The sequence below is a fragment of the Cebus imitator genome, unplaced genomic scaffold (assembly GCF_001604975.1).
Source record: "Cebus imitator isolate Cc_AM_T3 unplaced genomic scaffold, Cebus_imitator-1.0 Scaffold45, whole genome shotgun sequence".
NCBI lineage: Eukaryota > Metazoa > Chordata > Mammalia > Primates > Cebidae > Cebus > Cebus imitator.
Genome location: NW_016107360.1, coordinates 16,699,627 through 16,711,728, shown reverse-complemented (window position 1 = coordinate 16,711,728; position 12,102 = coordinate 16,699,627).

The window sequence follows — 12,102 nt, the reverse complement described above, 5'->3', positions numbered from 1 at the left end:
AAAAAAAAAAAAAAATAAATAATAAAATAAAATAAAATTCAGGTTATGTGTCTGTATCAGGCCCAACTCAGAAATACTGAATATCCAGTATTTCCAATATCCAGTATTTCTGGGTTGGGTCCTATACCCTGCATTTCTAACCATCTTCCTCATATCGTTGAATTTGCTGGTCCATGGACCACACTTTGAATAGCTGGGATCACCTTTCCATAATAAGAGGATTTTGAGCAGAAATGGTATCTTCTGGATATCTATATGTCAATCCATGTTCCATGGCATTTCACATCCCTTCAGTTTTACCATAAAGGCAAATACTAGTTTGAAAGAGTGTAGTCTTCTTCCCTAAATTTTAAATGATAAGGGAGATAAAGCTATGGATAGCTCAGAGGCTAGAAAATCCAAAAGCTTATTTTTTTTCCAGTGATTTCCTGCATCCAATCCTCAAATAAAAATAAAAAGGAAAAACTTTCTTGCCCTGTCACTATATATTTTCTGTAGTTGCCAGCATAGAGCAAAGTTGGCTGAATTTACCTAAATCCCTCTTCATGCTTCCTGACCTATTTGCTTAGAGTTACTTAATACTCAAACACAGGGTCTCATTCACCATTCCCATACAATTTCCTGATTTACAGCACATCCAGATGGTTCTGAGAGGATGAGAACAGGGGACAAAAGTAACAGGGATCTCATCCATTCTTGCTTTGCTCACCACTTCCTTTTTCTCAGATGTCAATGCCTGATGCCAAGTCCGCTCATTGAAATTCCATGACGCCTGGAATTTGTTGCGCTGGAGCATGTATATACATTCTCTTGTTATTCTCCTCCCAGTTCCTCATCAGGACCTTCTGTTGCTTCTAACAGTTAACTTCTTTAAACAAGACAGTTTCCCTCTTCTGCAAGTAAAGTTGCACTAGGGTTCTGATGGCGTTAATATTTTAGGAGAACTTGTGATTTTCTTTACTTATAAGTGAGGAATGTGAACAGAGGTTGACTTAACCTGAAAAAGAAGCTATTTGTTCTGGTGACTACATTTATAAATGAGATTCAGAGCCACTTGATTAATAGAAGATATTTACTTTGAAAAATATAGTGAGATACACTAAAAAATTTTTTTTTTTTTTACCTTTTGCAGTACTTTTCATTGGGTTGCTTCATAATTTCTCAGTGAGGGAAAATTCATTTCTAAAGCAACAAGATTAAAGGATGCTTGGGTAAGCAATTCGTTTACCTGTCTTTTCTGGGACCTTACACAGTTCATCCATGATTGCACTTTCTTTTAGAATTGGAGTTTAATGAATAAAAACTTTAATATAATCTACTGATTCTTTATCTCACTTAGGTGAAACACTGTTATCTTACAGAAATAGTTTCCCTTTTATTTGCTTTTAGGATGGCAATGCAAACGGTATGGTCACCGAATGGTGACAATAAGGCAACCAAAAATTAGAACAGTTCAGAGTAGTAAGTAAAATCATACAATGTCATTTTACCTTAATCAGAGATGGTGAATATTGATTAATCAGATAGTCACCAGTAAACTGAATGTTCACATAAAGTACATTCCCAGAAGCCTTTTGGCCAAAGCATCTGCTATTAACTTACCTCTGTTAAATTGCGTTTGTGAGACAAATTTAGCTCTTTAAGAAAAAACTAACATTTCTAAACTGTTCTTTGTTTATACATTGGGACAGTGATTCCTTTTCTGAAGAAGGCATTGTTTCCTATTCAATTACCTTTTTAAAATTTATTATATAAAAATTCATGTCTCATAACTAAAATCAGAGTTTTGGTTTCCCAGCCTTTAAAGAGTAGATGTCTTTCTATTATAAGCTAGAATTGTGTATATTTCCTCTTAAATGACAGTTAGACAGATCTATCATTAGCACAATCTATCTATCATTCCCCACTTTAACACAGTCACCTCCCAGAGGTGTTAATTCACTGTTCAGTAACTACTTCTGCCAAGTGAAATATGCTGCCTTGTGGATCTACTGGGGTGATTAGCATACAGTTGTCCCTTAGTATCCATGGGGAATTGGATCCCAGAATCCACTGGGCTACCAAAATCTGCAGATGCTCAAAGTCCCTTATATAAAATGGTATAGGTCAGGTGCAATGGTTCACGCCTGTAATCACAGCAGTTTAGGAGGCCTATGCAGGTGGATCACCTGAGGTCAGGAGTTCGAGACCAGCCTGGCCAACATGGTGAAACCACAGCTATACTAAAAATACAAAAATCAGGCTGGGCACTGTGGCTCATGCCTGTAATCTCAACCCTTTGGGGGTCTGAGGTCCGCAGATCACCTGAGGTCAGGTGTTCGAGACCAGCCTAGCCAACATGATGAAACCCTGTCTACTAAAAATACCGAAATTAGCCAGGCATGGTGGTGGGCACCTATAATCCCAGGTATTTAGATGGCTAAGGCAGGAGAATCACTTGAATCCAGCAGGTGGAGATTATAGTGAGCTGAGATCATGCCACTGCACTGCAGCCTAAGCAACAGAGTGTGACTCCATCTCAAAAAAAAAAAAAAAAATTTAGCCAGATGTGGTAGCACATGCCTATAATCTCCGCTACTTGGAAGTCTGGGGTATGAGAACTGCTTGAACCTGGGAGGCGGAGGTTCAGTGAGCTGAGATCAGGCCACTGCCCTCCAGCCTGGGTGATAGAGTGAGACTGTCAAAGAAATAAATTAAATATAAAATAAAATAGCACAAAAGTGGTGCACATACTCCTATATACTTTAATCATCTCTAGATTACCTATAATACTGAATAAAAAGTAAATTGTTATACTGTATTGTTTTGGGAATAATGACAAAAAAGAGTCTGAACATGTACAGTATAGACACTACCTGTCTTTTTTTTTTTTTTCCCAAATATTTTCAATCCTTGGTTGAATCGGTGGACATGTAACTCTCAGGATACAGAGGGTGGCTGTATATGGAAGAATGTCAACAGACATTCTTTTTTTTTTTTTGAGACAGAGTTTTGCTCTTGTTACCCAGGCTGGAGTGCAATGGCACAATCTCGGCTCACCGCAACCTCCGCCTCCTGGGTTCAGGCAATTCTCCTGCCTCAGCCTCCTGAGTAGCTGGGACTACAGGCACGCGCCACCACGCCCAGCTAATTTTTTGTATTTTTAGTAGAGACGGGGTTTCACCATGTTGACCAGGATGGTCTCGATCTCTTGACCTCGTGATCCACCCGCCTCGGCCTCCCAAAGTGCTGGGATTACAGGCATGAGCCACCATGCCCGGCCATCAACAGACATTCTTTTAACATTTTAAGGCATTTAAAGTTTTGTGTTTTTGTCTTAATCTGAAAAGTAATTATTCTACATCAAGCACTTTTAGGTGAAATGTCAGTTTTTATAAATAGTGTAAAACATAGCTTGTTGATAAATCTAAAAATTTTAACATACTTCTTGACTCAGAAATTCAACTTCTACATTGAGATACCATCTCACGCCAGTTAGAATGTCGATCATTAAAAAATCTGGAGACAACAGATGCTGGAGAGGATGTGGAGAAATAGGAACACTTTTACACTGTTGGTGGGAGTGTAAATTAGTTCCACCATTGTGGAAGACAGTGTGGCGATTCCTCAAGGATTCTAGAAATAGAAATTCCATTTGACCCAGCAATCTCATTACTGGGTATATATCCAATGGATTATAAGTCGTTCTACTATAAGGACACGTGCACATGAATGTTCATTGCAGCACTGTTTACAATAGCAAAGACTTGGAACCAACCCAAATGCCCATCAATGATAGACTGGATGGGGAAAATGGGGCACATATTCACCGTGGAATACTATGCACCCATAAAAAGTGATGAGTTTGTGTCCTTTGTAGGGACATGGATGAACCTGGAAACCATCATTCTCAGCAAACTGACAGAAAAACAGAAAATGAAACACCACATGTTGTCACTCATAGGTGGGTGTTGAACAATGAGAACACATGGACACAAGGAGGGGAGCATCACGCACTGGGGTCTGTTGGAGGGGGGGGAATAGGGGAGGGACAGCAGCAGGTGGGGAGTTGGGGAGAGATAACATGTGGAGAAATGCCAGATATAGGTGATGGGGAGGAAGGCAGCAAATCACACTGCCATGTGTATACCTATGCAACAATCTTGCATGTTCTTCACATGTACCCCAAAACCTAAAATGCAATTTAAAAAATTCAACTTCTAAGAATTTAAGGATATAACAAAACATGAATTTATATAATTCTATAAGCATAATGTTCATAATTATCAATTTTAAGTCATTTTCAATTATAGAATACAAGAATACAGTTTATCTGCCTTCTTAAGCAAAATGAAGACCTCATAGTAAGGCTTTTACCATCAAGCCCAATCTTGCCTCCCTCCTGAGAGTGGGTTTGCAGCGAATAGCTTGATGTGTATATTTCCAGACTTCTTTGGGTGTATATAACATGTATTTTTGAGTACTTATAAATGATTGCTCCTATATATCATTTTGCAACTCATTTGTTTTGCTTAATACCATCTTTTGGTCATCTAACCCAATAGAACCAAGAGAATTACCTCAGTATTTTTAACATGAGTACTGTTTTGTAGTATGACTGTTCCAGCTTATGCAGTTATTTCCTCATGGAGAATATTATTTTATGTATTTTCTCATTGGGAAATCCTTTTTATAGCCTTAATGAGTTATCAGTGATATGACCCTTACAAGGATTAAAACATGTTGAGCATACGGCTATATCAAACAGTAAAAAACAAAAACAAAAACCAAAAAAAAACTGTTTATGTAACATAGGGATTTAATTATATTTAACTAATGATCCATGAAGACTAACCAAACCTTAACCTTCTCTGTCCCTTAAGGCACATGAAGATCCCATGTATGATATCATATGAGGCAATAAAAGACATAAAAAGGATGTAAGCTGAAGTCGTCCAGTTGATAATATCTACTTGAAGTTTTAAATTCTATTAGTTTGGAAAAAACATTCTAGCACTAGGGGACTGATATAGTAAACATGGTACTTCAATTGTGAAATGTTTACTGGACAGGAGTCATGACTGAAAAGACCAGTGTTGGGGAATGAGCAGGGCAGCATCCTCCTCCTTGGGTTCGCTTAAAGCCACGGGCTTGGTCTAGCCCTCTGGCCACTGCAGTTGATGTTGGCAACCCATGTTGTGCTGTCTACTTGTACAGTACAATTGATTCTTTATTTCTTTTTTTGAGGCAGAGTCTCACTCTGTCACCCACACTGGAGGGCAGTGGCGGGATCTCAGCTCACTGCAACCTCCATCTCCCAGGTTCAAGTGATTCTCCTGCCTCAGCCTACTGAGTAGCAGGGACTACAGGCAAGCATGACCACACCTGGCTAATTTTGTTTTGAATTTTTTTTAGTAGAGGTGGGGTTTCACCATATTGGCCAGGCTGATCTCAAACTCCAGACCTCATGATCTGCCCACCTTGGCCTCCCAAGGTGCTGGGATTACAGGTGTGAGCTACTGCACCCAGCCATAATTGATACTTTCATGTGATTCAGTGTATCTTCTCCAATGTCTTTAGGGATCTGAGCTTTTGTTAAAAATTATACTGACACAAGATTAGAGAGTGAAAAATTGGGAGTTTTTTTTTTTCAAACTTGTTGCATTAAATTATAATAGCTGAGGATGTAGATTACCTATTAGGAAACTGAGTACTTGGGGAATGGTTTAGTAAAGCATGCATCTGTTAGAAATTACAATTGTAAGGACTGTGAGAACCTACAGAAATGACTAGTGCAAGGAAACAAATACAAAATGGCTTGTACACTGGTTACATTCATGTAAAGTAGGCATTCAGGTGGATAAGAATGGAGAAAACAGGTAAAAATAAAAATAAGTACTGTCTTTGTGACGTGGTTATTCATGATCCTCCCATAATGCTTTTGAATGACATATTTAAGAAATTGTTTTAAGTTAAAGCTAAAACTCACTGTTCTTTGATCAATCTTGAATGTTTAGGATTCAGCAGTTAAAACAGTTACTGGAGGATTCTACCTCGGATGAAGATGGGAGCAGCTCTAGTTCCTCTGAAGGTAAAGAGAAACACAAGAAAAAGAAGAGGAAAGAAAAGCATAAGAAAAGGAAGAAGGAAAAGAAAAAGAAGAAAAAACGGAAGCACAAATCTTCCAAGTCAAATGAGAGTTCTGACTCGGAGTGACAAGAACGTGACTTGTTCAACATTCTCTTCTCAAACACTGGCCGAGGAACAGAGGAAGATACAGTCGGAGAAAGGACCAGGATAGAGACGCTGAGAGAAGAGGATATGTGAGTCACAGCAGTGAGCTCCCACCCACCTTCCAGTGAAGATGTGACCCCAGGAGAGGGAGTGTCTCCTTCCAGGTGCTAGCTCTAGACAGTGGCTGATTTTAGGCAGGAAAGTTTGTACAGTGTTGTCCTCCCTGCTGGTCACATGTGTTTACGACTCCTTTGAAGTATCTCCAGCAGGGTAGCAGGACTGAGGGAGTCTCTGAGGCATGTCTTCCAGGCCCTGCCACAGTTTGTGCCCTCCACAATGTGGACTCAGTTCCCGTGGATGTCAGGCTGAAGTCTTCTCTGTTGTTGAGAATAATAATGGCTCACCCGGAGCGGTGGCGCATGCCTGTAGTCCCAGCTACTGGGCAGGATCGCTTGAGCCCAGGAGTTCTGGGCTGCGTGCGCTATGCCGGTCGGGTGTCCGCACTAAGTTCGGCATCAATATGGTGATCTTCTGGGAGCGGGGGACCACCAGGTTGCCTAAGGAGGGGTGAACCGGCCCAGGTCGGAAACGGAGCAGGTAAAAACTCCCGTGCTGATCAGTAGTGGGATCGCGCCTGTGAATAGCCACTGCACTCCAGCCTGGGCAACGTAGTGAGACCCTGTCTCTAAAAAATAATAATGATAGCTCATTATTTTTCAAATTTATTTATTTGCTTATAAATAATACGTGCATTTGGTCCAAATTTAAAAGTATATAAGGTTTAATCATGAAAACTCTTCCTTCTTCCTATCACAGTTTCCTTCCCCAATGGTTAACAACGGTAGCAGTTTCCTACCAAGTCTTCCAAAAATAAAATGCTGTACACCTTCACCTGCACGTTGTTACATCCTATCCACATTGTATCAGTTTCCTATGAAGTCTTCCAAAAATAAAATGCTGTACACATTCACCTATACATTGTTACATCTCATCTACATTGTTTCAGTTTCCTATGAAGTATTCAAAAAATAAAATACTATACACATTCACTGATACATTGTTACATCACATCCACATTGTATCAATTTCTTATGAAGTCTTGCAAAAATAAAATGCTGTACACATTCACCTACACATTGTTACATTTTAAACAACAATTAGAAACTTACTGCAGTCTTACATCTTTGTGGGACTGGTTCCAGGACCCCAGCAGGTAGTAAAATCCAAGGATGTCCAAGTCCCTTATATAAAATGGCATAGTATTTGCATACTACACATATCCTCTTGTGTACTTCATCTCTTGATCATTTATAATACTGAATAAGATGTAAATAATGTTATACTGGCTGGGTGCAGTGGCTCATTCCTGTAATCCCAGCACTTTGGGAGGCTGAGGCATGCAGATCACCTGAGGCCATGAGTTCAAGACCAGCCTGGCCATCATGGTCTTGAACTCATGAAACCCTGTCTCTACTAAAAATACAAAAATTAGCCAGGCGTGGTGGTGTGAACCTGTAATCCCAGCTACTCAGGAGGCTGATGCAGGAGAATTGCTTGAGCCCAGGAGGTAGAGGTTGCAGTAAGCTGAGATCATACCACTGCACTCCAGCCTGGTTGGCAAAGTGAGACCCTGTCTCAAAAAACAAGTAAATAAATAAGTAGTGTTATACTGCATTGTTTAGGGAATAATAAAAGAAAGCCTACACGTATTTCAGTACAGAAGAAACCATTTATTTTTCAAATATTTTCCATCCATCACAGCTGGTTGAATTCTGAGTTGCAGAACCTGCTGATACCAAGGACCCACTTTTAAAAAAATATCAAGTACATTTGGCCTTCCGTATAAAAAGTTTGCTTTTATTTTTTGTTTTTAGAGACAGTCTTGCTCTGTTGTCCAGACTGGAGTGCATGCATGCCGCAGTGACAGCTCCATGCACCCGCAGTTTATCAGGTTCAAGTGATCCTCCTGCCTCAGCCTCCCAAATAGCTGGGACTATAAGCATGTACCACCATGCCCAGCTAATTTTTTTTTTTTCGTTCTAGGGATGAGGACTTGCTATATTGCCTAGCTGGTCTTGAATTCCTGGCCTCATGTGATTCTTCCACCTTGGCCTCCCACAGCATTGGGATTGCAGGCGAGAGCCACTGCTTGGCTAAACGTGAACATTTATATTTACCTGATATGATTTGTTGATTTTGGGGCCAAGGAGTTCTTACAAAAGTGAAAAATCTTGTGTGGCTGCATTCTACTTCACTTGCTTTCTACTGCCAGAGTCCCACGGTTTTCACAGAGTGACTGACTCAGAAAAAGTTTAGGAATATAGGATTTCCATACTAGGTCAGGTATCCACATCCCACAATCCACCCCTCCCTTTCTTCCTCTTCCTGTTCCTGACCACAGCCCACACATGCTCTTGTAGCTCAGACCAGGCCACAGTAGAGGAATCTGAGGAGGCCAAGGTGTGTCTGCAGCTAGAGGAGAGGAAGTCCATCATTTGCTGAGCCAAAGTGAAGCCGGATCTTGCTCATAGGCAAGAGTGTCCCTCTGTGGCCAGCACTGGTCTGTTGCTGCTTTAGGCATTTGGTCTGGGTCCCAGAAGTTCGCTCCCATTTTCTGCCACTTTTCATGGAGTTTGGAGTGTAACTCTCTAAGGAACAGCCAAACCAGGCCCAGACTGACCCTTCTGCAAGTCTCATCAGTCAGTGCTCCTGTTATTGGTCTTAGGCTACCACCTCAGGAAAACAACTGGTTGAGTTTGGAATGGCCAGGACTTGTTATTTCTGAAAACTGTAAGGCCGGTGGATTCAGCCTTGCCTTACATTTATCCTTGTCATCCTTCCTCAGCATGTGGAACACAGGCCATCTGTCCTCTGCCATATGCTCAGTATTTTCCACCCAGGTACAGCCGGTTCTCCTCTTCCAGGAATTGGCTGCTGTCCCTCTGCAATCCCATTCATGATAAAAGCATTCTTACACAACATGAAAGATGCTGCATCAATGATTCTCAAACCTTCGAGGCATCCAAATCAACTAGAGTGCTTGTTAAGATGCAGATTCCTGTGCTCCACTCAAAAACTTCCAGTTTTCCATTCTGTAGGTCTGGAGTGAACTGAGAATCTGCCTTGCTAACAAATGATGCTGACACTTTTGGTTTAAGGGCCCCACTTGGAAAGCCTGTGCTCTAGATCTCTACCCTCTTACTGAATCCTTCTTCCACTTCCTGCTTTAACTGGAATCCAGCCATCCACCCCTACAGCCCTTGCAAGTGAATTGTGCCCTTTTCCTCACTCTGGTTTTCTCTCCTCTCTCTCTCTCTCTCTCTTTTTTTTTTTTTTCCCTGCCCTGGTGTGGGTGGGCTGAGGCTGAAAAGGGCATCAGCCTCTCTCCTCTCTTTCTAACCTAGATTCCAAGGAACATCACTTTGGCCTGTCATCTCCTGTGATCTGTGATCCTGTTGTCCAGCTTTCCCCAAAGAAGCGTCAATCAAAATCTTCCTCTTTGCTCCTATAGACAGACTACAGGGGAAAAATCCCAGAGCCCCTACAAATCCATCTCCAAACTCAAATGAGAACTGAGCCCAAAAAACCCACGAGCAAAACAGAAGTGTGGTAGTCATCCAATTAAACTTGCTTTTTCAGACATCTCTTTCAGGTATACATTTTCCACTCCTATACAGGGAGACAAGCCCTCAGACCTCCCTTCACTAAGACAACATGTGATGGATGTCAGACAACCTTCCGGTATGGTTTGGATGTTTGTCCCCTCAAAATCTCATGATGAAATGTAATCCTCAGTGTTGGAGATGAAGCCTGGTGGGAGGTGTCTGGATCATGGGGGCGGATCCCTCATGAATAGGTTAGTGCCATCCCCTTGGTGATGAATCAGTTCACACTAGATCTGGTTGTTTATGTGTGAGTGGCACCTCTCCCTCTTTTGCTCTGGCTGTCACTGTCACCGTGTGATATGCTGGCTCCTCATTGCCTTCCACCATGACTGTAACGTTCTTGAGGCCTCACCAGAAGCATATTCCAGCACCACACTTCTTGTACTGTCTGCAGAACCTTGAGCCAAGCAAGCGTCTTTTCTTTGTAAATTACCCATGCTAAAATGGTATTATGATTTCTCCCCGTAATCTTCAGGACTGTTAATAGGACGTGTTTTAACTCCTGTGACTAGATTGTGTTTCCAGTACAAGGAAAGTGAGACCATCTGGATGTTCCTAACCAAATCATGAGAACTCTTTGGAACTTAAGTTGTCTCTGGCTGGCAACCAAAGAGGAAGTCAGAGAGAGTCCAAGCCTGTGAAAGATTCCACACATCATTACTGCCTTTATAGTTGAAGAGGCCACATGGTGAGGGATGCAGCAGACTCTCATCAAAGGTTCCCGACTAACAGCAAGGAAATGGAGCTCTCAGTCCTACAGCTGAAAAGAGCTGAATTCTGCCACCTTCAATGATTCTGGGTGCATATTCTTTCCCAGAGCCTCCAGATGAAAGCCCACCTCTGCTGACACCCTGGGTTGGGCTTGTGAGATGCAAAGGCATGAACCTAGTTGAGCCTGCCCAAGCTTCTGACCTACAGCACCCTGAGGTAATCAGTGGTGGTGGCTTTAAACTTTTACGTTTGTGGGAAAGTGTTCATGCAGCAACACACTGATTCAGGTTTAATGAGCTTTCCCTCTTCATCTCAGGCCAGTCCATCACCTGTGCTCTGGACCAGTAGGGGGCAGTGGCTGGAGCACTGGCCCTGCATCCAGACTGCCTAGCTTTGAGTCCCAGCTTTGCTAGCTGTGGAGTTTCTCCACCTCTCTGTGCCTCCATGTCCTTGACTAATCATATCCACCTCCTAGACTCCTAGTAAGAATGAGGGGACTTGATCTCAATTATAAATGAATGTTAGGTCGGGAGTTCAAGACCAACGTGGCCAACATAGTAAAACCCCATCTCTACCAAAAATACAAAAATTAGCTGGGCATGGTGGTGGGTGCCTGTAATCCCAGCTACTCGTGAGGCTGAGGCAGGAGAGTCACTTGAACCTGGGAGGCAGAGGTTGCAGTGAGCAGAAATTGTGCCACTGCACTCCATCCTGGATGACAGAACGAGACCCTGCTCCCCACTCCAAAAAAGACAATTGCTTTTAAATTGTGAAATACACACTTGAGTTCACAGTTCTGAGCCATTAGAGAATAAAAAGTGAAAGGGGAGTCTAAAAAGTGAAAGGGGAGTCTACTTATGATGCCTCGATACAGTGCTCCAGATCCTGATCAAAATGCATCAGCAAAGACAGATGCAAATGCAGGATTTTTGGTTAGCTTTACATAACTGATAAACACTAGTAATGCTGTTCTGTGACTTCATTTCACTCACTATATGTTGGCAATCTTACTGCTCACTACAGGCTTCAAATGGCTACAAAATTCCTTGGTTTGAATGTCCCATGATTCGTTTAACCATTAATCTATTTATCAGAATGCAATTGTTTCCCATTTCTCATTCCTACAAATAAGACTGAAAATAAAAATTTTTGAGTAAATATCTTAATGTACATATGCAAGTATTTCAATAGAATAGTTCACTAATAATGGAATTACATATTTTAAGTTTGACAGATTCTACCAAATTACCCGCCAAAAGAGTCTGTACCAATTTACCCATTCTCTTACAGTATTAAGTGGCCCATTTCCCTGTCCAACAACATTTAAACAAGTTCAAGTTTCCCTTTAAAAAAAAAATTCCTGAGGTCAAGCACAGTGGCTCATGCCTGTAATCCCAGCACTTCTGTAGGCCAAGGTGGGAGGAGCACTTGAGCCCAGAAGTTTGAGGTTACAGTAGGCTACGATGGCACCACTGTACTCCAGCCTGGACAACAGAATGAGATCCTGTCTCTG